The 27,242-nt window shown below is 43.1% G+C and overlaps 2 long non-coding RNA genes across 2 annotated transcripts in view; both read right to left on the bottom strand.

Moving 5' to 3' along the window:
• LOC110399515 overlaps positions 1 to 23,222 on the bottom strand; it is a 49,959-nt gene extending 26,737 nt beyond the window's left edge. The window contains exons 1-2 of the long non-coding RNA XR_002439246.1: positions 23,194 to 23,222; positions 1,570 to 1,844 (exon numbers count right to left, since the gene is read on the bottom strand). This is a non-coding gene — a long non-coding RNA (uncharacterized LOC110399515). The remainder of the gene's footprint in view (positions 1 to 1,569; positions 1,845 to 23,193) is intronic.
• Positions 24,780 to 27,242, bottom strand: part of LOC110399481 — a 29,866-nt gene continuing 27,403 nt past the window's right edge. Inside the window, exon 6 of the long non-coding RNA XR_002439230.1 lies at positions 24,780 to 27,224. This is a non-coding gene — a long non-coding RNA (uncharacterized LOC110399481). The remainder of the gene's footprint in view (positions 27,225 to 27,242) is intronic.

The raw sequence follows: 27,242 nt of genomic DNA, 5'->3' as shown, positions 1-27,242 counted from the left end.
CTGTGTACTGTCTATAAAGGGAAATAAAATCTTTCCTAAAAAAAGGGATAATTGTGAAAGTTTAGATGAGATCAACAAATGACAGACTGTGTACAGTAAGGAAATTCACTGAGGTTTCACTTAGCTCAAGCATGGCTTGCTGCTTTCAAGAGGTGCATAGAGATTAGACAAGGAAGCAGGGCTCACCTTGTATCCCCCTCTGGAGGAATGCCTGGCATACATTCTTTTCTGTTACTATGATACAGAGACTATTCAAGAATATTTTGATATTGTTATCCAAGTTGACAGTTACGAATGACCACAAAAAACAGTCTACTCGGGCATATCCGGAGGACTCCAGTTCAAGCTCTCATAGTCAGTGATTTTAGAGGTATGATGTTCGCTTATTTTGAAATTGAGAAAGGGAGCAAGGAAACATCTAACAACATGAATACAACTGGAAACAATCTCTTTTGGAAAAATATGACCTTCACCGACTCTTCACTAAGCAAAGATGAGCTGATAGTGAGCTGCGAGAGGGAGAACAAGAGGAGCACGAGGCTTTCCAGGAACAGTAGCTAACAGCTTGCTACGGTTCAGTTCACAATAATCAGCACCACTTGCTGGGATTGTTGAAAAAATAAACATCTTCCACAACACCCTCTGTTATCAATAATATTGAAGACAGTTTCATGTCAGTGCTGCTCACCTATCTATGAAAGAATGACAGTGGAAACATGTTTTACTGTTCTCTGGTTCATGCTGTGTGAATGCAAGTACCTTGTTATTTAGGGGTCAGATGATTACCAAAAAATGTAATCGTTTAACCAAAGCCTACTCTGTCTGTCAATCCAGGCTCTAGCCACATTCAGGTGGCACGTCCACGTTTCGGCTGCACCTCTCCTTTGTAGTGCAAGTCCTGGGGGAGAAGTGAAGCTGAATTTTATAAAAAAGCATCAGATCTTAATGCTTCATATTTCTGAATCCTCCCTTATAACCTCTGAAAAAGTGACAGGCAAAATCTTCTCTACACTGCAGGTAATATTAGAGAACCTACACATACAAGTGAGTCAGAACAAGGTAGAATGGTGAATTTCCATTCACATCTCAATTTTTAATTGTGTCTGAGTTTCTCAATAAACATCTTTTCTTCCTGAAATGCAGCATGACTAGATCACTTGTCAGAGGAAAATGCCTCCAGTGGAAAATTATATGTCATTTGGAAAACCTTTTTAGAAGTCTTGTAAAAGTAACAAAAGTATTTTTGTAGTTTCTTTTAAAAATCTTCAGATGTTTCTCACAGAACAGAAGAAAACAAACTATGTCACCTAAGTCTGTAAACTCCACATTTGTTGTGCTTTCCCTCAAGGAAGATCTTTATGCAAAATTCATCCTGGAAGGACAGCAAAGCACTTTCCGCATTAGGAAAATGTGTACTGTATTGATATAATTACATTGATGCAGACAGTGCTTCAGTTCACTTTGGAAACCGTGGAAGCTCTCCAGCAGATTTACAGACTCATTGGAGGTCATGTGGAATATGCAACTTTGAAAATCTCGCTAATTAGTAAAGCAGGAATTTTAACTCACCTTATTTTTCTTGTGCTTGTCAGACAGTATTCCAGGGCTATAGGTGGAAATGAAGAATTTCCTGCTCCATTGCTGGGCAATAGCTACTTCTGTGGCATCTTCTTTTCAGTCCAGTGTTCCAAGTCCAGAGGGAAGGCAGGGAGAAAGAAAGATTTGAGAGAATTGATGGTAGCTTCTCAAAGTATCCCATCAGTGTCAGATTTGAATCACTTGATGTCATTAGAAGTGGAGCAGTCTGTTGTCATTTTTCTCCTCTTTATATTGTCCCTGCAATCCTGCAAAATAAAGAAAGTGAGATTACAGCTCTGGAAGGCTCTTTTTCCTTCCCTTTTTGTACTTGTCATCCCACCTGATTCTTCCACACAGAAGTTGAGGAGATGTCACCTTGCATAGCATCCATGGGGGGTCTTTAACAATCCAAAACAACAATAAAGATAGTGGAAAAAAAACATCCAAGAAGCAGACAAAAGACATGGTGAAACCAACAGATAAACAACAAAAGGGAAGCAATGGGACTAGAGTGGTTGCTGTTGTTTGTGTGCTCTGTAAATATCAGTAATGATGAAGAGGAGGCAATAAACTGCATTGACACCCTTTATGATCATTTCTGTATTCTCTGTCACCCTGGAAATGAACTGTGTGCACTGGAGTTCCTTTCTGTCTCCCTTTGCCCCATTCTCTCCCTTATTCCCAGGATTTAACAGAAGTAGTAACCTTTGTGCTTTTTATTGTGCAGTCAGGAAATAAAATTCCACTCAGTTAAGCCACACTGTAAACAGAAAGGCAGCCATCAGCTCAGTTAGATTTAGAGTACAGAAGCTCAGAAATTTCAAGACAGATGCCCTCTAAATGGTGTCATGAGTTGAAGAACTGCTTCACTGTCCTTTACCTGCCCTAGCAGGTACAACAAAGCAGTAACCCGCAGCTACCGTAGTTAGAAAACAAACAAAAAGCCAGATCCCATTTCTCCCATATTTAGAGAGAACACTTGATTCCTTAGCTCAGTGGGATGGTCACAGGTCTACGTCTGACTATACAGTTTTACTGGAGCATCTTGAGCCCAGAGTACAGATAAGAGAGGTCAACTGCATTAGATTCTTACCTCCGCATATAAAAGAAGTTTTTGTCTTGAACAAGAGACTGGAAATCACAGGGAAGGAACATCTGCTGATTTTGGGAAGGCTGATGTGTACAGAGATTCCGGGCCCCTCAAGGAAATGCCCATAATTCTGAGGCTCTAGCACAATTAAAAGCTTTTTAAAACTGCAGAAATGACAGTTATAGGGAGAATCACATCTAAGTAAAAGCTCTGAGCCCATGTGGAGAGGAATTGGTGCAAAGATTAGAAAAAAGGTTCACTAGAGAAGAGCTTTAAATTCACTATTTGGCAAACAGAAGAAGAGTTCTTATATCTCCACCATAAATCCCTTCAGATGACTGGATAATATACCAAAAGAGAAATGCAAGTCCCCTGGTCCCCTGAGGTCTGCTATCCCATGATTGTTGGTATTCTTCAACAAGAAAAGAATATTTCAACAACACTGCAATACTTTGACCTAGCTCTGAGAACCTGGGACTCCTCACCAGAACTTCTTCAGGGAGCCATTTACTGGATCTCTCATGTGGACACAGGGCTTCCTTTTGCACTAAACCTCTTTCCTAGAGATAGCTATTCTACCTGGCTTGAGTGATATCCAACACTTGAGCATTCCTGACTGAGACGATGTTTCTCTGTTGTGTAGATTCAGTGACGGTACAGTGAAAGAAGCACAACTTCTGGGCAGTTTCAGCCCAGCCATAAATCTTATGTCACAGATCAAGCCAAACTGGTAATAAATCTCTTGAAATCTGTACGACATGATGCCAGATTCAGCTCTTAGAAAAGGAAGTACAATTCTATTGACTGCCAACACTTGTTTGCATGAGATTTTATCTCTTTCCTTCTCAATATTCCCAATACCAATGCCCTGTCTACTTTAACTCTCTGAAGTAAATGTTGCTCTGAAAAAAGAGGACATCTGGCTAGAGATTACCAGGAAATGTTATCCAGATACTATTTTTTCAGATTGCCAAAAATTTTTCACTCCACGCCATGTATAAAACAGCCAGAGGCAGGGCAGGTTCAGGAAACATCATGGTGACTGCATAATTATTCTCTTAGTGCTTTCTGCCAGCAATTCTGTGGTCAAATTCCAACTGCTTGTCTTGTCTTAGAGCTTCCATGGAGCATTGTGAGTGTCCTTACAGAAATAAGGCAGCCCTTCCAGCCTCTTCAGCATCCCGAAAGTGAGGATGCTCCCTGACCTGCATCATTTCCCTCTATAGGAATCCACTTACATAAGCATACATACCAGAGAGCAACAGATTGCCCACATCACCCCACTCATTCCACATCACCCATCAATGCTCTCTCATGTACACTCTCTAACTAAACCTCTTTTGTCCATAAAGGCCATCTAGATATAGTCAGTGGTGTGCTGGTAGAGTGAAGCTGAGCAGATGCTCACAGTAAGCATTACAGCTTTTACGTATACTGGGGGAGCAGTCCAATTACATACCTGCAAGAGCTAGCCAGGGCAGACACCTCAGTATAAATCCCCCACCAAGAGTATGTGAGTCTGCTTAGCTTCTGAGTCAGTTAGTAATGAGTCATTGCCCACCGAGGGGGGAAAAAAAAACAAGACCTGTCAAAGTTGTTTTAAAAAAAAAAAAAAAAAATGATGATTCAAGCATAACAAATAGGTAGGCATTTGGCTGGATTGGGGAGGTCCTTGTTCTTGTTCCTGCATTTCCTAATCTCCCACATCCCAGGTGAATGCTCAAGCAGGCCTACGCAACTAACTTTTCTCTCTACTTCATTATGGGGACAGCTAATACAAAGTAGAATAGCTCCCTCAAGCAGCACTAAGGAAAAGCTTCAGTTGGAGAAAAAGTTGAGAAAAAGCTATAGCTGTTGGGAACAGAGGCAGATGGAGACTTTCATGCATCTTCCAGCTTCCTTGGTAAAAACTCTTGGCCACCATGCTATTTGGTACTCAGGTCCAGCTGGCCTATTTCATCACGAATTCCCAGCTGACACAAAAACTCCTTCCAGCTACAAGTTTTAGTATAACTAGCCAGTTCATTCCTGTGTATCAACAGAAAGTCTAACAAAACGGTCAGAAAAACTCCCCACTGAGTTTGTGAAAGATGCTTCAAGAAACAACATTGATACAAATATGAATACCAGATATTCAGGCTACAGGTCAGCAAGAGTTAGATATAAAAGAGTCTGACCTTGTTTCTCAATCTCCATATGCCATACTCATTTGCTGTGGAGGCACTCAAACAAGCCAACAGTTGTTCCTTTTCATTTAATCTTTTTGCCAAATAATAAATCTTTCAGACAGCTCCTCTGGAATTATTCATATACACAATCAGCTACTGGAATACATTGCTTTACCAGTTCTCCTTCAGATTCCTTGGGCATTAGGCATCTCCTCAAAGTGCCCATAAGATATAGCCTGTTCTCTTTGATGGTTTAAGAAGACAAAATCTATTTTTTAATTTTAGAGGGGAACACAAAGATGTTGATATGCACAATGGAAAAGAGGACTGTTTACTATTCCATGGAATCATATAGAAGTAATGACTCCCTTCTCCCCCCCTTTAAAAAGTCAAATGTTTTGGAAATAAATTATGATATAGACTTCACAGAGGAAAAAAATGATCAGTGGGCTGATAGGAGGGCCAGTTAAACCAAAAAAATGCTGGGGATTCTGGAGGAGTTTGACACTCAACAGAAGCATAAAAGAAGCAAAGCATCCAGAACATGGTCCAGGTTTACAAGTAATGCCATTCGTAGCAAATGTGACTACTATAACTGTAGGCAGCTCCAACACCCAATTATGTACAGGTGAAAGAGACATCTACATTCTTAAGGTCACAAGAAAACATAGCTGGAAAGCCTTCCAAGCCTTTTCCTGGCTCTAACCAGGCACAATGGATATTTACCCAACTTTTTTTGCTGTTGTTAAAAAACCTTCAGAAGCTGACATCCACTTCCCTTCTTAAGCAATCTATTCCAGTGCTTAACTATTCTTACTTCTGGAAAGATTTTCCTAGTGTTTAATCTAGATCTTCTTGCCACAATTTAAGCCCATTACTTCCCATTCTATCCCCAGTGGACTTAGATAGCAGTCTATTATCTCCTCAGACACAGAAGGTCTAACAGCAAATTCAGCTTCCCTCACTGTCAGGCCTGGGCCTTAATTACAAGATGATTTCAACTCTCACAGCTCATGTTTGTATATACACCATGCATATTTATGGCACATACCAAAGATGACTGCTTTGAATGGATTGCTGTGAGGATCTTGTGGTAGAGAAAACAAATTGCCATTGCTGGCATTAAAGAACAAGAAGCATTTTTCACAACACGCTCATAAATACATATTCCACACACATATACACACACACTTTTCCTATTAATATCTGTGTTGTGTACACAGTCTGACAGACCTGAGGGCAACCCAATACTGCCACCACCATACTCAGTCCATTCCTGCATGCAAGCACCCAAGCATGCACACAGACACAAAGGTATACGAATGCTTATGGATCTGTGGCACAGACTCACAGATGGTATAAATCAGTGTCACTCCTACTCAGCCTAACTCCTATTCAAGTTGGCCATAAGGTAAGAACAGACAAGTACACAGCTCCCGGTGTCTACACAGCCATATGGGCAGTATACCCAGGCGGGTGAGCATTGCACACCTTCCTGGCCTGATCGATGCCACAGTACAGCTGCCAGCCTGGCCACCCAAAGCACAGGCTTCAGTATCATCAAGTTTCCATCAGAGAAAATTTCTGGCTCAGGCACAAGAGGAAAGATTGTGAGCAGCACAGCGTAGTACAGCAGAACCCTGTTGAACCAATTAGGGTTAACACATTTCTGGTTAATGAGAGGTGCCGGTCATGATTGTAAATTAATATTTTCCAGTGGCTACCCATGCACTCAAGTGTCAGTATTGATCAAACTTACCTCTGCCCAGTTAATGCTGATGGATTCAACAGCAACATACGCCTGCTCATCTGTTACCCAATTAAGAAAAGCCCTCGACTCATCCTAATAGCTGTATTTATTGTCATCGGAATATTGATATATCTCCGTGCCAACTGCAAGCCAACATGCACATGCAAACACATGCAAAGGACATGACGTTGCTCTGGGAATTCTCCCAGGCTCAAATCACATGGAGAAAGCACTTGGTCAGCCTCCATGCTAGCTTGTCCAGATGGGCAATATTTTCTGTGGGGAAAGGGAAAGTAAAGGATACTCCCTTCTCTGGGCTTGCTAGACTAGAATTTTTTCCTTTGCATTAGAGAGTAAGAAATGCATCAAGCTTCACAAATAAACTGCTTGGCTGTTAAAGGACTAAAGCAAATGAAAGCTTCCTGTTGCACATGGGAGAAATGCTGGCCATGTAAGAAAAATGCCTACAGGAGAAACCAAATAAGGATTAATGAGCATCTTTTTATATGGTTCTCTACACTGCTGGCCTGACTTTGAATCAGGAATCAGAAGCTGCTGGGTAGCTAATGGGTCTTGGGTAAGGGACATAACAGCAGCTGTCTGTATAAAATAAACAAAAAAAAAACAAAAGATGATAGCAAAATTTAACATTTTCCTTGCAGTGCAAGGAGTCCTTTCCTGAAATGGACACATGTGATTCAGACAGCCCAAGAGCATCTTCCCTTTCCTGGAAGCACACAGACCCCTGTCTCTACCAAATGGACTGTTAAATATAGGAAGAGATGAGGACCCCATTTTTCTCAGAAGGTCGTTCTGAACTAAAACAGAAATGAAAGCTCAGAGGATGGCGGTTCATCTCTGCAGCTGAAGTGCAACCCTGCCAAGCCCAGCCAGAGCACCCATCCTGTGCAGCTGAGATTGCATGCTGTGGTATATAAAGCTGAATTGGAAAAGAGCTGTGGATGAGATGCCTAACGCTCAAGAAGTTCAGAAAGCATTTAACGCAGCCCTCTGTGCATACTCATTAAGGATCCCTTTTCCCTACTATCTGAACACAAATGAGACAGCACCATCTGACTTGTGCAGAGGCTGTGTTTTGTCCCAGGGAGCTAGCGGGAACCTCAAGTCATCAGCAAAAACCTGTCTGGTGTTTTCCACAAATGTTTCCTCAATTGTTCCTCCAATTTGACAGATGCCCACAAGGCAACTTGCGGGCCTGAAAGCATCTTAATAGGCCACAGTCAATGGCAGTTCATACTGAGTAACCAAAGTTTGAATGGGATTTTGCAAATGGACCCTTTTAAGCCACCCGAAGTGGAACTCTCAAGCCTGCTGCCACACAGCAATGACAGCTGCTCCCTGCTGCTGCTTCTGTCCAATCTGTCCTTTAGATAAGTGAAGGACACCTATCTCCTGGGCTCTCCACTTAGTACTTTTCACCATCCCCTAAATTAAAAAGTGAGGGATTGACAACACACCTTATTAAATGACACTTCTCCCTTCCTCCCCCTACCACCATGGCCATGTTTTAACAGACACAGACACTTTGCTGGTGTCTTTTTAATTTGATTTAACTAAAAAAATAACACACAAAGCCATTTGGCCTTGTGCCACTCAACGTACTGCTACAGAGTAAGCATGAGTTATGGGGTAATATTTCACACCCTGTTGTGTCTTATTACTTAACTAATAACAATATTTACCCAGGGTTTTCCCCAAGCAACTCAGACAGGTTTAAAAGAAATCTTGATTAAAGAATGACAGCCAAAGTATTGGATGTTAAGTATAAATAAGAGTAATGTGAAGAGAGTGGAAGAGTTTACTGTTGCATCCTGGTAGTTTGCAGTAAATCAGAGTAATATGAAAGTTCCTTTTTCAGCAGGTCTCCCCATTTGCCAGCTCTCCCTACAGCCCATGTAGTGATCTGCCAACCTTCTTACTTGCATTGAGTGCAACTGTTGTAGGTTGCAGCTGCCACATGCACCAACAGCACTTGCCTGCCAGAGGCTCAACCTTCTGACCTAAGCCCTCAACCACTAGAGCCAAATAATTAACCATCTCTCACCTTTTCTGAAGCTAACCACTGAGAAATAATTTATTGCAAAATAGTACATCACAGCCTTTATTTTCCACCAACTCCTTGCCACTTAATAGTTCACAGTTACAAAAATTAATTGATATGAAGCAACACCTCTCAATGTAATATGTGTGGAACTCACTGCTGAGGCAGACAAGGACCACATAAATTACAGGGAAAGTGCATGCTACAATTAAAAGCACTCCGATTCGTGTTAGACAGAATATGACATTTTTATTCTTTAATCAGTTAAACAGCAACTGTCACTTGGGTAGAGTATTCCATGTTCCTGCACTTTGAATTTTGGCTGAAATCACCCATGTTGCCCTCAGTTAAAGGCAGGAATATAGAGCTATCAGAGCCCTTGTCTCACTTCCTTTGGTAATTCTCCAGCTGACTCAGGGACTTAAGCTACACATCCATTCAGCTAAGAAAAGCACTGCAGATTCCTTCCAACCTAACCGAATTCAGAAAACTAAATATTGTAAATAAAAGAACTCCTGTCTAAAGTTCATAAAAAATACATTCAAATTTATGTTTGAGTTACTGTTTCCTGGCTGCCTCAGATTACTTGCCCACTGGAAGAGGACTGGGAAAAAAAAAGCAACGCCATTCTCTGCATCTTCTTGTCTCCCCAAAGAGACCTTCCTTCCACAAGCTTATTAGCCTCTGACAGGACTCTCCTGTAAGAGAGGCTAAAATCACAGCCCTAGCAGGGATGCATGCAAGGTAGGGCTCAGCATTCTAAATATTGTCATTTCTGTAGGATTACTTCAGCTGATGGATGGGCAAAACCCTGCTGTTGTTACTCAGGCAAAACATCATCCCAAGATGCCGAAAGTTTTGAGTGAATAAAGGCTTTCAGGTTTGGACCAGCAGCAATAATTTTGGAGCAGACACCTTAAGGAGTGTGAACCTCTCCTGACAAGGGGCTGTGACACAGGGTGCTCTTATGATGCCATTCTACACCGTCTCAGAAGCAATCTGTCACTGGCTGCATTCCTAAGCCAATGGCAGCCAGCAGCAGCTGAGGAGCAGAAGTGAAGCATCTAAATATCTACCTCTTCAAATTAAGCTCTACAGAGCTTGTCTCTTCATCCTTCACTATTACAGCACTCCCCCATCTTGCTCACGTATTAGAAAGCTGTGTTTGAAATGCTTACTCCTTTTCAATGCAGGAGCTTTAATGCTGCAGGAGAACACATGTGAGTATCTGGGCACTATTTACCTTTGCAACATTTGATTTCTGTGCTCAAGTGAGTTCTGCCAGGAAAGATAATAACAGTACAAGCATAGGGAGATACTGAGATCCTTCTTTCTCTTCTCTCCAACAATTAAAGGAGACCTATGAGCCAAGGAGAGTGGCATGTGGAGGTGGTACTAATGAGTAACTATGGCAGCAGAGAATGAGACTCCAAACGTTATTTAGGATATTAGTTCCAGCCAAGGGAATATCTTTTTTCTTTATGCTGAAATCAACCGTGTTTGCAACAAGTTTTACCTCGTCTTATCATATACTGCTCACCTTCCCATATGTACTGCCAGGTGCATCTAGTCCAACTTTCCTGTCCCCAGCTCTGTAATCCATCAGGTCCTACCCAGGCTCTTCCCAGCCCTTTACCTACAGAAGCACCTATAAGTCTCACACCAGTTTCCACTTCCTACAGCTCTGCCAGTTCTGGCAGGGAATGGAGACCCCAGTGATTCAAAGCTGGCTCATTATTAACTCTGCCAGCTGTTTCACCACCCTGCCTCTCAGCACGCCAACCAGAAAAGCCTTTGTTCTCCAGGACACCCTTCCCAACTGACTCTGACTAGGTGGCTTATCACCCAGCAACAGCAGCAGCATTCACCCTGGCAGTTTATTTCTACACCCCAATCCTTCTGTGCTAGGAAAAGAGAGCCTTCATGCTCCTCCTCTGGCCCCCTACTATTTATCTTTCATTTCTTTCCTAACAGGTGGAAGGAATGGTACCATCCCTCTTGGCTCAACTGCTTGTGCCAGGCATTTTCTATCACCCTGCAGCAGATAGAGCTTATAAGAAAAGAAGAAATGGCCTTGGGATAAGAGATCACATCTTTGTGAGTTAGCTTACAGTCCAGAGCCTAAAAGCCACTGCCAAAAGAGGATAAATGTGGTAAACAGTAGTGGTCTCTATTAGGAAATTAGGGATTCTACATAAAAAAAAAATCAGGACAACAGCAGGATGAAGCTCCATGTTCTCACAAATCACTGCACATATTCACAATAGGCCCAAGGCATTAAGGATAACTACTTTGTTTAAATGGGTCCAGGGCTTATCCATCAGAGTGAGAGCACCCAGACTGATCAGACTTCAGCCCAAGAGCAACAGGAACTGCTTGTCTTTGGAGTTACAGGACAAGTGTCAGCAGAAGCATGGCAAGCAGGAAAAATGATGCCCCAAACTACAATCACATGAACCCTTGTAATGCCTCAAGCCACTACCGAGAAAGTTGTGAGAACTGCAATCTTTTATTCCAACACAAAACAGACATCTAAGCCAGAGGATGGTCACTTCCATTCTCCTAGCCTGAGGATTTAGCCCTTGAGGAGGGCTTGCAAGGACTGTGTGTCACATTTTTTTTATATTCTACTGACACAGCCCTAGAAGTACTTGCCTTCCATTTACCAGAGATCTTGTACTTCTTCTGTTGACAGTCAGAGTCATAGAATCATAGAGTGGCTTGTGTTGGAAGAAATTTTAAAGACCATCCGGTTCCAACCCCATGCCGTGGGCAGAGTTGCCACCCACCAGCTCAGGCCCCCATCCAACCTGACCTTGAATGCCTCCAGGGATGGGGCATCCACAGCTTCTCTGGGCAGCTGTGTCAGTGCCTCACCACCCTCTGAGTAAAGAATTTCCTCCTAACATCTAACCTAAATCTCCCCTCTTTTAGTTAAAAGCCATTCCCCTTGTCCTATCACTATTAGATTGCGTAAGAAGTTGATCCCCCTCCTGCTTATAAGCTAAGCTCATCTGTCCAGACTTCTCACTTTTTCTCTCTTTCTGGGTTTCTTCTTCCAAACTCCTCATCTGATCTTACCAGGAGAAGGAAGCTAAATGCTCTGAAAAAGAGTAACATTTTTGTGAAAGACCTAAAGGAAAGCCAGATCCTTAATAGCAGAAGACCACACAAAAAACACAGCTCTCCTCTGGATATGTAGCATATGATGTGCATGTGGACATGTACCTGTAGAGGTACTGGAGATCCCTGAAACATGCAGGAATTGGAGAGGGGGAGAAATGAGAGATGAGTTTTAAATTCAGTGACAAGATCTGTTTAGATAAACATGACTCCTTTAACACTTCTCTGCAGCCTCCTACTTTTCTCCACCTATTCCACTTAACCTTCTATTTCTTCATGTAAAATACATTTCAGCATTATCTTTCAACCACATAAGTTCCACACCCTTCCTTCATGGCACCCTAGCTTGCCTCTGACTTCACCTGTCCAACTTTGCTCACCTTGGGAAGAGCACTGATGTACTCGTGCTTACTGACATATTACAAGCTCTGTTTTTTAACTTACCACCTTTACTTCCTCTGAGGCAGACATTCTGCAGTCAGAGATGCTGCAGCCTACATCATAAAAACTGTATCTCCCAGGAGCCTGAGACACAGTACCTCTCAGACATCATCATATCTTTGTGCTGTGTTACTGCTCCATCCCCAATACAAGAGCTTTTAAAGCCTAGGGCATAACTGTAGTTTTATTTCTATTTTAAAACATGTTATTGGAGGCCTGCAAGTATGGGCATACAGTTCCAGTAAAGACAATGCCCATCCTTGCACACAGATTAAACAGACCGTTAAGCAGCAAGAATACTGATTTCAGATTCTGGAAGTGGAGTTCCACTGGAAACATTGCTCTAGAGGAGAGTACATTTCTGTGTGCAGTCTCTCTCTGAGAACAAAATGGTCACCAAATCCAGGAAGAGAAGGGAAAACACACCAACTTTATAGCTATACATACTATTTCTGAGAAGCCAAATACACCGTAAGACATATTCATATATCAAGACCAGAAAGAAAGATTATGATTTCACATGACTTCCTAAGCACACCTCATTGAATTTCAATTAAAAATTTCTGTATTAAGCAAAGTGCCCGTGTATAAGCTAGAATCTCTCTTCTAGACAGCAGCCCGGTCTGGATTTGAGCATGTGATACATGGGAAAGCAATGATTCCTCTAGTTGTTTCATTCTGATGGAAAATCATCTTCATTAAGAATGTTTTACCCTTCTTCCTCACCACCTTGGTTTTGTGCAGATTGTGTAGCTTGCTACTACAGGGTCTTGCCATTGCTTTCTCTGCTTGAACCGCTGAAATCTTCCTAACTATGTAAGGAAGGCCTATGGTTATGATCTTTCTTAGTCTTCTCTAAATATATTGAGTTTCCTAAATCTTTCATTCTGAGCCAGATTTCTGGATTTTGCATCATACCAGTGGGTTCATACCTGAACCCATTCCAATTTAACAGGCTTTTGATACACTTCATAACAGTTTACAGAGCAAAAGAAACCACCACTTTTTCCCAAAAAAACAACAACTTTCTAGGTTTTTGTGTGCTTGATTTCTCACTCTTAATATTACACATAACTACATACCATATGTAGTAAACATCACACACACAGGAGACCCCTAAAGGTCAGAAATTAAACTAGAAAATATACACCAGAGAAACCAGTCTATTAATTTCTTTTTCTTCCCGTTTCCACCTCTGCACACCAGATGCTACAGGGGCTTAAAGTACCTTCCCCAGTGATTGATTCAGTTCAAAAAGAGTGGCCTGACTGATGCTACTATCACTTCTTTCTTTGGAAAACCATATCCTGCAAGGCTTAAGGGAAATTTTTCTTATCACCTAATTTATTCATACAGTTAATTTCATCCTGCTTCTTTTACACTATTAAACTATGTGACTCTTCTTACTTCTACATCCCTAACCAATGTAAACATCGTCCTATTTCTTTTACAGTCTTAAACCGTGTCATATGAATCTTCTTACTTCTACATGCCACAGCAATGTAAGTTTCATCTTATTATTCCTACTTCCCGGAGCCAACTTAACTAATAACCCTTTGTTCCTCCTACATCTCAAAGCAAGCTCACTTACCTCTTGTACCCAGTCCTTTAAAAGCTTGCAAAGAATCCTAACACCCTAGGTGAACTGGTCAGCTTACATTTGCTTGTTTTCAGTTTCCATACATCATTGTCAATAAAACCTTTGCATTTATTTAATCGCTGAGACTCATTTTGAATTGAGGTAATTTAAATTCAGATTTGTCTCAAGTGAGACCCCGTTACTGCCAGTCATAGTTTCCATCTTGCCCATCCAGGACTTGCTACCTCATCTTATAAATCTCATAATCTCAAATGATACCAGTTTCCATCAAATATCATTTGATTTGGTCGTGCAAATACAGTTAAATTTCACCCAGTCCAGAGACAAACTCATATCCAGAGTACATGTAGTAAACAGAAGATACAAAGTGCACATAAATGTGTCAATGCAGAGCAGTAAGTGTTAGCTAAGCAATAGTACAAATGGCTTTTTCAGCAACATAAAAGCAGCTCATCAACAAAGTTTTGAACTTGGTTGGACTTTGTTTTTAATCTGAGACAGTGTCAAAAAGCTTAGACTCATAAAATCATAGAATCATTAAGGTTGGAAAAAGCCTCCAAGATCATCAAGTTCAGCCATCAACCCATATTGACCACGCCCACAACCCATGTCCCTCAGTGCCACATTTATACAGTTCTTGAACACCTCCAGGGATGGTGACTCCATCTCCTCCCTGGGCAGCCTGTGCCAGTGCCTCACCACTCTTTCTGAGGAGACATCTTCCCTAGTATCCAACCTGAACCTCCCTTGGTACAACTTAAGGCCATTACCTCTCATTCCATCTGTTCTCCACGCAGCAGCATGTGAAAGGATCAAGACCAATCCCATAAGTGCTATAGATGGGACTTCAAATATCCCACAATTTAGGATACATCCAAGATCCTTGCCTACTCTAGAGATAGGATTTGGTGATCTTGCTTTCTCTGCTACGAGAGCAATTGTGGTTGTAAATTTATTTTGCTTCTGTCCACTTTGAAGACAGAAGCTTGCGTATTATCAGGAAAATCAAAACATGGCCCAACTTTGCACACAATCAGTATAAGATACTTTCAAGACACAAGTCTTCTTGTGGGTGAGTTCTGACTGATCTGCTACTAAGTAAAGGAAAAACAATGCTTGCCTGTGGTTTAGAAGTCAACACACCACACACAGATCTTTAGGAAAGCTCAGAAGATATTTAGGTTCTGCTTCTCTTAAGCAACAATCTTCGTGTTCTGCTGCTACAAAAATGCCTGATGCCCTACATAAAAACATTTCAATAGCAGTTATCCTGCAAATGCAGATGACATTAAAAATAAAGTTAAAAAAGCATTCTGGATTTGACCAGAATGATACTGAAGGAGAAAGATTGTTTTGGCAACACTATCACCAAAAATTCTGTTCTGGCTAAAATCCAACTGTTTCCACTAACTTTTTGGCCCAGCCACAACACTAAATTATCCATTCTTCTGCCAGGTCTGTTTGGAGCCAAAAGTGAATTACTTACTCCTTGGCTTAACCTTTTATCAGAATATATTCATTCAAAATAGCCAACACCTTAGTACATAGCAAAGTTTCCCCTTTGAGGCACATAAACATTTTGTTTCATTGACAGATCTTTTTCCAGATTTAGAGAATATACTTTTCCCTGGAGCCCAGGTCATGTTTGCATAGCTGAATAAAAATGCCATAAATCTCCTCTTTTCAGCAGTAGAAAGCAACTGAGAATTAATTCCTCCTGAAGCCTTCTTAAGAAGCTACCTATCTCGTGGCTGGACCTTATGCTATTCTTTTGGGGTTATTATGCCCTCTGTTCTTCCAGGGCCATTCACAAAGATACGCTGAGAACACTTCAATTTAGGAACAAGGAACTTCTGCAATCAAACCAAGACAAAGATCACTCTTGACATCAGGTAATTGAGGTACTTCCCTGACGCCATGCCTAAGTATTAAACATTGCAAAGGATCTGTATACCAGGTCAGCTATACAGACTTGTTTGTAGTTCAAGCAGTTCACTAAATAATCAAGACAGGGGAAAGATACTGTTACGGAAAGATGATGTAGGGAGAAGGATTTATGTCCTGAATTAGATTAAAACAATGTCAAGGACCTTCATCTCCAGCTCAGAGATCACTTTACACAGTAACACATTAAAAGGATTTCACCATGGTAGCTTGGATCCTGCTGTGAATACTCCTATCAGAGCTTCTCTAGTGGGTTAAGATCAATCTCTTTTCTGTGGTCTTGAAAGAGCAATCCCAAAGGTTTGCATTAGCTTAAGGCAAACACTTGAACCACCATCAGCCTGACTACCAAAGACATCAGAAACACGAGAGAGGTTTTTAGCCCTTGAACAGCCCAAATGCTAATCCTTGTCACATTGCACTGTTCCTGAGGACTGCATGGCTGGCTCCATTCAACAAAGCGGAACATTTGGGCTACCGTATCCAAAATCTTTCTAGCACATGCATGAAAATTCTGTATGCTCTTGAGCTCTGTTGATAATCTGTATATTTGCTTGTTTTTATTTGGATGCAATGTCTGAGTCCTGTCTGGCTGCTGAACAGACTTCTCTCAGATGAGTTTGAAATGCATTTGGCAGTACTGTGCCCATATGTGCTCCCTCAGACATGCCTCCTAAAAAAAAAGTCACACTACTAGATGCTTGCTCAGAATCATCACATGTTCCCCTCAGACACGACAGGTACTGTTAGCCTGTGACTTCAGCTATTTTAACATAAATGCTAGAAACATTAGTCAAGTATAAAAAGTATTTAATCAGCTAGCAATGCTCTACCGGCAATGACATGACAGTTTACTACGCTAGATAATAAACTAAACAGACTTTGGTAGAATAAAAGAACAGCAGGCAACATACTAGGGACACAGTAGCCCAAGGAACTGTATTTACACAGTCTCAGGGCAGACGAGAAGGTGATAAATTAGCTGCAAAGAGTTGAGCCTAATGTTGCGGGAGTGACATTTTGATCATTTTCTTTCCTTCTTCAGCCCCTCCCTCTCACTCCCATCTCCCTCTTCCTGTTTCCTACTGGTGGAGATGCAATTCCACAACATGCAGACTTACCTGCCCAATAAACCTTTTCTTCTATCATCAAGAAGAAAGCCTTAAAAGGATGGTATTTATGGAGAACACTAACCTACGCTACATACTCCTCAGGAACTAGCATGGTGTAAGACCAGGGAAGCTTCTGAGTGAAGCCATGCAGCAGCTTTCTAAAGCATGCACAGTGAGTCTGGGAGGGCTGGAGCCCCAGGAGCTTCTACTCAACCAGATGTGACTACCTCCGTTTTCCTTCTCAGCATCTGTAATTGTCCTAAGCCAGAGCTCTTCCAGCCAAAAATACGCAACAAAATAACACAAACCAACCAGAGTTATACAAAAACTGTGGTGTATGAAGGAAGAAAAGAAGAGGGGGCAAGGCAGTGATGGGAGTAAAGGATCAAGGGAGAGAAGGCAAGAGATTTATTCAGCATTTCCTTGTCTGTCTCCTCCACAAACTGAATCACAGAAGCATGAAAGTAGATGTATTGAATCTCAAAGGAAATAAAAGAAGTGGAAAATTAACTACTGATGAAAAAAAAAAGCTGTGTCCAGGGATTCCTGCATATCAACTCTGAGCTCCCTCTTATCAGCTTAGAATAGAAAAGGCCAGGGGACTGGGGAGGAAAGGTCAAACATAGAGGGAAAACACAGGCAAGGAAAAAATGAGAGCAAGCATGGAAATCAGAGCAAAGAGCAAGGCTGAAAAGAACTTACCCCATTTCAGACAATTTGCATGCACTGCCATGAGTACCATTTCCCAATTTCAGCATCATGAATGGGTGAAGTTGGCTTAATGCTGAGGCTTAGAAAAGCCACACCACTTTCTGCTTTTTTTCCCCCCCTTTATTTGGCAATAGGTAATAACAGTGGGCTGGGGAAACCTAGTACAACAGCAGCTGCAACCATCTGCAGCAGCACACAGCTGAGCCAACTGTGAGATGCTGTGTGCCAGGCCTGAACCAACCTCAAGAGCTCTTCCCCGCTGGTTACTAATGGCCTAGACACTGTGCACAAAGTTGGCCTGTTTAATTCTGGCTGGCTTCTGTGCTTTGCATTTTCTTATATCTTTCACTGCTGTTTATCTTTAGCTTTGATTAAGCTTTGACTTTATTCATTCCTGGGCATGTGTATCCATATTGACTTAAGTAACCACCAGATTATGATAGACAGATCAACCTTCACATTATCACTTCCTGATCGTAGACAGGTCTACTGCAATAATCTTGGAAATCACTAACAAGAGACTAGGATAAGCAAACACTGTTACTATTGCCAATGAGTAGTAAAAAAGACAACCTTAAAGACTTGCTTCAAGTGGGAGTAGAAGTAGTGGCCTGAGCATACTCCAAAGAATTGGCTCCCCACAACCATTACAACAGCACAAAGCCACCACCTCTTTAGAAATCTCCACTGAACCCCAGTGCCTGGCTGTCAAGGACCAACAGCAATCCAAGAATTGCCTCCATTTGGCCAGCAATCCAGCTGTTGAGATTACTTCCTCAAATTGTTATAACCAGAACTACAGCTATCTCTTCCAAAGACTGAGCATTCAGTCACCCAGTCAGGGCCAAGAAGGGCAGGCACAGAGACTGGACATATAAAGATGCACTGGTGATATAGTTTAGCAACATTAGTTGTACAAATGCAGATTAAATGACTACCTTACAGAAAGAGCTAACAGGCTGAAAGATGAGAACATTATAAAAGTATATGGGGGAAAGAAGGGAAGATGGGTTAACAAATATAATAGAACATGCCTAATTCTCAGCTACTCAGGAACAGTAATCACAAATCACCACCTGCCCAGCAACTATCAGACAGCAGGGCTGCCTCATCACTTCTAATAAATATGTTTCCTGTGTATGCATCGCAACCAGATTTAGTGAACTCACTTACCAAAGTAGCTTTTTGTGTCCTACACACCTAGGTCAGCTCTGGGAGAAGCAACATGAGCTCATACCTTCCCATACAAGAAATTATCTACTGTGTTCAAATCAGCCACATCTGTGGAAAGCAGCTGAAGCAAGGAGGCTTTCAGCACATCAGTGTACCTCATTTTAGCTTGGAGGAATGTTTACTTTATGTGAGGCTTGACTTTAAAACTACATTTGAGTGCTGCAGAACTTGTTAGCGTTTGTACTTCACTCAGGTTGAGACTCTGCTCCTATGCTACCAGAAGAAAATAAATGTGGAGCCCTACAAACTCACTGGAACAGTCAGCTCACAAACCCAAGCCCATCAGGATATTCTGTGCACAATGTATTTTAGCATATCAAAAATTTTGCTTGTGAGGCTCACAGTGAGCTCAGGTCAATTTTGACAAATACTTCTTAATAAAAGAAGAAACTGAGGTACATGGAAGGACGAGCACGAAGTGGAAGCAGGGTTGTGTAGCCTGGGAGGAATATAGGGCTGTTGTCCACATGTGTAGAGATAGGATCAGGAAAGCCAAGGCACAGGTAGAGCTAAACTTGGCTAGGGATATGAAAAATAACAAGAATAGGTTCTACAGGTACATAGGCAAGAGGAGACAGGTCAAAGAGAGTGTTCCCCCTCTGATAAATGAGGATTGAGAAATGGCTTCCTCAGACACGGAAAAAAAATGAGGTGCTCAATAAGTGCTTTGCCTTGGTCTTCACTGGTGGTCAGGCTCCCCGTGTCTGCCAGGACCCTGAACCTTGAGGTGTGGGTGAGAGGAGAGGATTCTGTCCCACTGTAACAGTGGAACAAGTTCAAGACTTTCTCCTCATGAGAAACTGAATGTGTTGAAGTCCATGGGGCCAGATGATATTCATCCTAGGGTTCTGAGAGAGACGGCTGATGTGGTTGCTGAGCCCCTCTCCATCATATTTGAAAAATCATGGCTGTCCAGTGAAGTCCCCAGTGACTGGAGAAAGGGAAACATCACTCCCATTTTTAAGAAAGGATGACCTGGGGAACTACAGGCCGGTGAGCCTCACCGCTGTGCCTGGGAAGATCATGGAGCAGATCCTCCTAGAAGACATGTCAAGGCACATATGTGACGAAGAGGTGATCTGAGACAGCCAGCATGGCTTCACCAAGGGCAGATCCTGCCTGACCAATCCGGTGGCCTTCTACAATGAAGTGACGGCACTGGTGGATGGGAGGAGGGCGATGGAAGTCATCTACCTGGACTTCTCCAAAGCCTTTGACAGGGTCCCTCACCACATCCTTCTCTCCAAATTGGAGAGGTATGGATTTGAAGGATGGACTGTTCGGTGGGTTAAGAACTGGTTGGCTGGTCGCAGCCAAAGGGTTGTGATAAATGGTTCTATGTCAGGGTGAAGGCTGGTCACGAGTATTGTCCCCCAAGGCTCAGTTCTGGGACCGGTGCTCTTCAACATCTTTATCAATGACATAGATGATGGAATCGAGTGTACCCTCAGCAAGTTTGCAGATGACACCAAGCTGAGTGGTAAAGTTGATACATTGGAGGGAAGGGAAGCCATCCAGAGGGACCTGGACAGGCTGAACAAGTGGGCCCATGAGAACCTAATGAGGTTCAACAAGGCCAACTGCAAGGTGCTGCACTTGGGCCAGGGCAACCCCAGGTATTTATACAACCTGGCCGAATAACTCCTCGAGAGCAGCCCTGCAGAGAGGGACTTGGGGTCCTGGTGGACGAGAAGCTGGACATGAGCCAGCAGTGTGCGCTGGTGGCCCACAGGGCCAACTATTTTCTGGGCTGCATTAGAAGAGAAGTGGTCAGCAGGGATAGGGAGATGGTGGTCCCCTTCTATTCGGCCCTTGTGAGGCCCCATCTGGAGTACTGTGTCCAGGCCTGGGGCCCCCAGCACAAGAAGGATGTGGAGCTCTTGGAAAGAGTTCAGAGGAGGGTGACCAAGATGATCAGAGGGCTGGAGCACCTCTCCTACGAGCAAAGGTTGAGAGAACTGGGCTTGTTTAGTTTGGAGAAGAGAAGGCTCCAGGTAGACCTCATTGTGGCCTTCCAGTACTTGAAGGGAGCATATAAACAGGAGGGGGATCAATTGTTTATGAGGGTAGATGCAATAGGACAAGGGGGAATGGTTTTAAGCTGAGACAGGGGAGATATAAGTTAGATATTAGAAAGAAGTTTTTCCACACAGAGGGTGGTGACGCACTGGAACAGGTTGCCCAGGGAGGTTGTGGATGCCCCGTCCCTGGAGGTGTTCAAGGCCAGACTGGACGTGGCTCTGGGCAGCCTGGTCTAGTGGTTGGCAACCCTGCACTTGCAGGGGGGTTGAGACTCGATGATCCTTGAGGTCCTTTTCAACCCAGGCCATTCTATGATTCTATGATAATCTCAAAAAAGTATCTGTTTTCTTCAACTTTGGAAATGTTACCAGTATTTTTTTTTTTTTTTTAAGAAGTCTAGGCTTATAAAAGTAAACTTTTACAGAAAATGAATTAACATTCTACTTACAATTAAATGAACATTTTCTATTTCAGTTTGGATTGAATAAGGTATTTCTGGTCAATGGAACCTAACATGCTTTTTTTGCTTCGTTTTTTATTTTTGTCTAGTCATTGAATTGAAAAATCCATTATTCACACAACTCAATCTGAAATAAATAAAAGAGCAAACCAGCTGTAGACTCCCTAGATATTGAATTAAAACATCAGGCTGTGGGAGTCATGACAGAATATTCCATTGCTAGAGATCACACACTATATAATCCCTTAATTGTAACCCAACCCTTAACAGTAATTTCATGTTCTCATAACATCATTGGTTTTCAGGTTTCCTGATTCTAAACTGAACTCCCCACAGAGCATTAAGGGCACATGCGGTGAGCTGTAGGTCTGTGAGATGATGGCTATCTAATTCCTCTAATAAAAAAAAGGAAAACATCTGTCAGCAAGAGGGAAACTTGCAACCCAGGAAGCTTTCATCATGGGACAATGACATTGCTGGCTTGTCTATAAAGCATACCTTGAGAGGAAAGGCTCTTTAGAAAATAAGTGGTAATAAGAGGAAACTGCTATTTCTTAAGCAGGTATAGAGAAAAGGAGGCCTGGTCTTCAGACAACCCATCGAAGACTAAGTGAAGCAACAGCTCTGGCACTGTGACACCCTGGAAGGTGCCCACACAAGTGCAAAGCAGTGAAGAACCTACAAGGTTGAGAGAGGCTGACTTAATCTGTGTCTCCTTTCCCAGATGTCCTGTGTCCACAGGAACCAAGGGATGTGTACAGCAGTGGGCTCCAACCCAAACCCTGCATCCTATATCAAATGGCCCACTCAGAGGTTCAGGTTGCTTTATCTTTCCAGCACCTTACTGCATCTTCCCTCCCTCGCTCTTGGCCATGCTTCTCCTGGTGTGGGTTTAGCCCTGTCCAGGCAGCCAGGTGATCAGCACTGCTTTTTTAGCCTGTGTTGGCCAGAGGGATAAGGAAGACATTCGTCTTAGGCTCGCTCACTCACCACTCAGCCATAGTGCTTTCTCGTTATCATCATCCACGAGGCTGAACCCACAGAAACAAAGCAAGTAGAAGCTATTTTCTGCTGTTGTTTTGAATGTGAAGTAGAGCAGAGCCTGGATTTCTTTCTCAGGGCACTATAGGGTCACAGGCAGCGCATAGACAGCACAATCACTTATCTCTCCCCAAGGCACTGCACACAAAAAAGAAAAGAGACACATAGCATTGGCCAGGGTTCATTGCTCTTGGCAAAATGCAGCAGTATCCCAGAGGTGAGTGGCTTCCTGAGCCAGACTAATCCAAACTACTGGCTCAGAGGTGAAGCGCTGCACTGTTTTGGCACATATACAATCAGCTAGACAGCCACAGATCTGCAGCTGGGCAGATTTGGACTAGCAACATTCAACAGCAAGGGTAATTACCTCCTGGGACAAAGTGCCAAGGCTCATGAGAGGCTTCCTTGCTGGGTGTTAAGTCAATCCTTTTCTGAGCTCTGCTTCAAACACAGCACCCAGGACTTGAAGTAGGAACTGTCATAGAGCAACCCCATTTCCCTGTGTCATACAGAGCACTAGGGTTTTTAATGCATGAACTTTCTTAGCCCTTACTACTAAGTACTTCATGTCAGACCGTCCCCTGATTTATGGATCTCCATCACACAGAGGCCACAGTATGAAAAACTCCCAGAGGGTGGGTGGTAAATATACAAAACTATCCCCCCATTCAATTTGAAGGCTACCTATATTCCTCCTCAATGTTTGAGAGGAGCAGAGTACCCTTGCCACTATGACACCACAATGTGAAGAAAAGCACAGCAATAACATCAGGGGAACAACTTGCTAGGCTGCAGCAAGTGAGGATAAGAGCAAATGGATATCATGGACACAGAAACAAAGGAGAAAAATCCTCTTACCCTTAGAAGGCCTCAGGTAGACAGAGACCTCCACCAAGGAACATCTACCCCCCCCCCAACCCTTAAATGAGGTCTGGGAATCCTGGGATCCCTCTGGGATCCTGGCTCCACCCCTTCCAGTCAATCAGGTGCATTGCTTGCACCTGAACTTCCCCAGGTTGGCCCTGCCTTCCCACCAGGTCCTCAATCACTGCTTCATGCTGTGACTTGGCATTTCCCCTACAGGCACTTTTCATCTATTATCTTCCAGTGTGACCAACTGGAAAAAATTAACCTGTCACAGCCAGCTACCATACTAAGACCACTTGGAGAAACCAAGCAGCTTAAACCCTATTATTTTGGAGGAGCAAGATTGCACATTTCTAGATCTCACTGCCTAGGCAGCCTGACTGAGCTTAGTACCCTTTTGACCAAGAAACAAGAGGGGAAAAAAAAAAAAACCAAACAGATCACAGCTCACCCAAGAATCTGGTATCCTCACTTAGGAGGCTGAGGTGATTCTGCCCCTCTACTCTGCTCTCATGAGACCTCACCTGGAGTACTGCATCCAGTTCTGTGGCCCCCAACATATGAAGGACATGGAGCTGTTGGAGCAGGTCCAGAGGAGGGCCGTGAAGATGATCAGAGGGTTGGAGCACCTCCCCTATGATGACAGACTGAGAGAGTAGGGGCTCTTCAGCCTGGAGAAGAGGAGGCTTCAGGGGGATCTTATAGCAACTTTCCAGTACCTGAAGGGGGCCTATAGGAAAGCTGGGGAAGGACTTTTTATAAGGGCAAGTGGAGAAAGGAGGAGGGAAAATGGCTTTAAACTGGAAGATGGTAGATTTAGATAAATATAAGGAAGAAATTCTTTACTGTGAGGACTGTGAGACACTGGAACAGGTTGCCCAGAGCGGCTGTGGATGCCCCTTCCCTGGAGGTGTTCAGTGTCAGGCTGGATGGGGTTTTGAGCAACCTGGTCTAGAGGGAGGTGTCATGCCTATAGCAGGGGGTTGGAACTAGATGATCTTAAAGGTCCCTTCCAACTCAAATCATTCTATGATTTTACAAAAGTATTTCTTGCTTTGTGAGCAAGAGCAGTCTGGAGCATTTATTCTCTTTCTGGCGTACACAAGTTTCTCGATTTCCATCACCTGTGTTAGAGAACTGAAAGCTACCACACACTGGATGTTGGGAAGGGCTCAGTTACAGAGTGAGTGTTCTAGGTATGCTTTCGGATACCACAGTTATTCTGTACCATTCCATATACTATTCTACTGTTTCTGTATTATTCCATATACTCTTCCATAACCTCCTTGCTGGATGAGATCACGAGCAGAACTAGATTTACTTACCCTGGCACTGCCTTTTAGCCTGGTGCTTCACTGTTGCTTGATCCTCAAGTTAAACAGGTTGCTTTGAAAATAAAGCCACCTATTTATTTCCATGGAAACTATACCAGCTACAAAGAGCACAATAACACTATTCGATAGAGCAAATTTTCAGCTACAAAACACTATTTTTCAACTTCATCACCACCACTTGCTGTGCATTTTCACCAGCAATGAACAAGAGCCTGCATGACACGCTCGTAAAAATCTGCACCAGCATAGGTGGCCCACTGTTTCACAGCTGCTATAGTGGTGTAGTTGCTAAGAAAATGTTGCCCACACAATCCATTTTTCATTGGCTCAAACAGATGGAAGTCAGAAGATGCCAAATCTGGCCTATATGATGAGTGTGGTAGGACAGTCCAGCCAGGATTGGTAACGTGCTCCATTGTCTTCAGACTGGTGTGGGGCCTGGCATTATTGTGTTGCAAGAGAAAGGTTGTTTTCTTCTCTGGCCTGATTGTGGAAGCTGGAACCTTCAGCTCAGCGTGATGATGTAGCAGTCAGAGTTGATAGTTAGTCCAGGTTCCAGGAAATCCAGGAAATCACCCCTTTCCTATCCCAAAAGGTAGTGCACATCACTTTACCCACTGAGAGCTGCATCTTGAACTTTTTCTTCAATGGAGAATTCACACACTGCCACTCCGTGGACTGCAGTTTTGACTCCAGTTCATAGCGGTGACACCACGTCTCATCACCGCTAATGATGCAATCCAGGAAACTGTCACCTGGACATTATATTGGTTCAATAATTCCTGAAAAACTTACATACAGTGCTCTTTCTGTTCCTCTGTGAGCATTCATGGCACCCACCATGCATAAACTTTGCAGTATTTCAGCATTGCCAGCATCGTTTTCAACATATTGAAGCTGATATTCAGCTCTGCACACAGTCCCCTGTTCTAATCTGCCAATTTCCATGGATGAGCTGATCAAGACACTCTTCATTTTGTTGTGAGACAGCTGTGTATGGCCATCCAAACATGGTTTTTCTTTCACATTGCTGTCGCCACTGCTGAAACATACCACTCACCGCCTCACTGTGCTCATATCCACTGTATGGTCTCCAGAAATGCTCAACAAGCATCAGTTAGTATCAGTGGGGGCCACTTGTTCTGCATGGAGGAATTCAGTGACACACCTTTGTTTCAAACGCACTCCGATGTCAGACGCCTTTTTGTCAGACTGCCCCTCTGCTGCCATCTGTTGCACGGCAACAACATGCAATGGAATGTTGGAGGGAAGGTTCAGCCTCTACTGCCATACCACCACCATCTGCCTCTGACATCGTGGGCCAACATAATGAAATAGGAGGCATTACTTTCAGAGCAGCCCTTGTACATTAAGGTAAAGATGAAGAAAGATTTGTATTCCACTTTGCATATGTAAAATAAAATCTGGGTTTATCTGTACTGGGTTGCATTTATGCAGCAAATGACATTTCTCCGTAAGCGCTTATATACATGGTCACCTGTTACCTGTCAATAAAGGCATTTTTAGGGTTAGGGGAGAAAGTCCGCACTGCAGTCAAGGCAAAGAGGGGATTTTAATCCCAATAGCCCCAGTTGTTTTTTTTGTTTGTTTGTTTGTTTGTTTTTAAATACTGCCTCACCTTCTGTCCTTGTGGTGAGTATAGAATTTGGCACAATGTTGCCACTTGCTTGGAGGGTTTCTTTACATTCTGAGCATGATCTAATCACCTTGCTGAGGTGTAAGAAAGGCAACTAAAGGTTTACTTTAAAAAGATCCATGAGGACTGTGGTTTCAATATGTCATGTCACTACACAAATATGTCATTGGAGTAATTGGTAAAAATAAAAATGGCCAGAAAGTTTATCACAAAAAACAGCAACTCGGTAGAACACTGAGCTACTCTTAGAGAACCACTGGCTGCACTGAAGGCCACGGATTCCAGGTAAGCCTTGCTCTTTGGTGAAGCTCCTCTGAAGAAGCCCTGCATAGCAGTTCTCCTTAGGCAGCGGCTCATCTGAGTCTTGTATGCTCTCAGAACAAGCCTCCTTTGCCTTTGCCTTTTCCTCCAGTCAAGCGCTTCATTTCATCCCCACCCCCTGTTGCTGCTACGAGGCTTGATGGGAGGCCTACATCTTCCTGCCCTCAGCTGGCTGCTCTTGGGAGGGAAGGAAGCTCACCCAGATGGATTTCAGCAGCTCTCATGAGTATTTTATGGTCTCTTACTGATTTACAGCCAGTTCAGCATTCTTGTAAATGGCCATAAATTGGATTGAAGTCATAAATCATAACCAGAGAAAGAAAGACACAGTCTCTGAGTCCCAGCTCAGGCTAAACCAGGCTCTGTGAATGCATGGAAGAAGCCTGCTTCCTCAATCAATACACACAGCTCAGGGTCTGCAGGGTCCACCCCCGCTTCTCTTCCACTGTAGCAGCAGCAACATACTGCATTTGTGGGATGCATTAAAAATATCTTCCCTCCAGCTGTCTGGCACGGCCCGCTGCAACACAGAGGTCACCCCCACCACTTTGGGGTCAGCACTTGAAGATCTTCACTGTACTTGCACACACACAGCTCTGTAAGTAGTAATTCTGATCAGCACTTCTTACTCAAGGCTCCCGTATTTCTCACGTGGCTCAGGAGAGTTTCCCAACACATACACTACTTTGGGAGCTGATTGCCTTCTTTCTCTGGGGAAAGTAGTAGGA

The sequence above is a fragment of the Numida meleagris genome, chromosome 1 (assembly GCF_002078875.1).
Source record: "Numida meleagris isolate 19003 breed g44 Domestic line chromosome 1, NumMel1.0, whole genome shotgun sequence".
Lineage (NCBI taxonomy): Eukaryota > Metazoa > Chordata > Aves > Galliformes > Numididae > Numida > Numida meleagris.
Note: the sequence above shows the minus strand (reverse complement) of the source record. Positions and strands in the feature narration are given on the sequence as shown.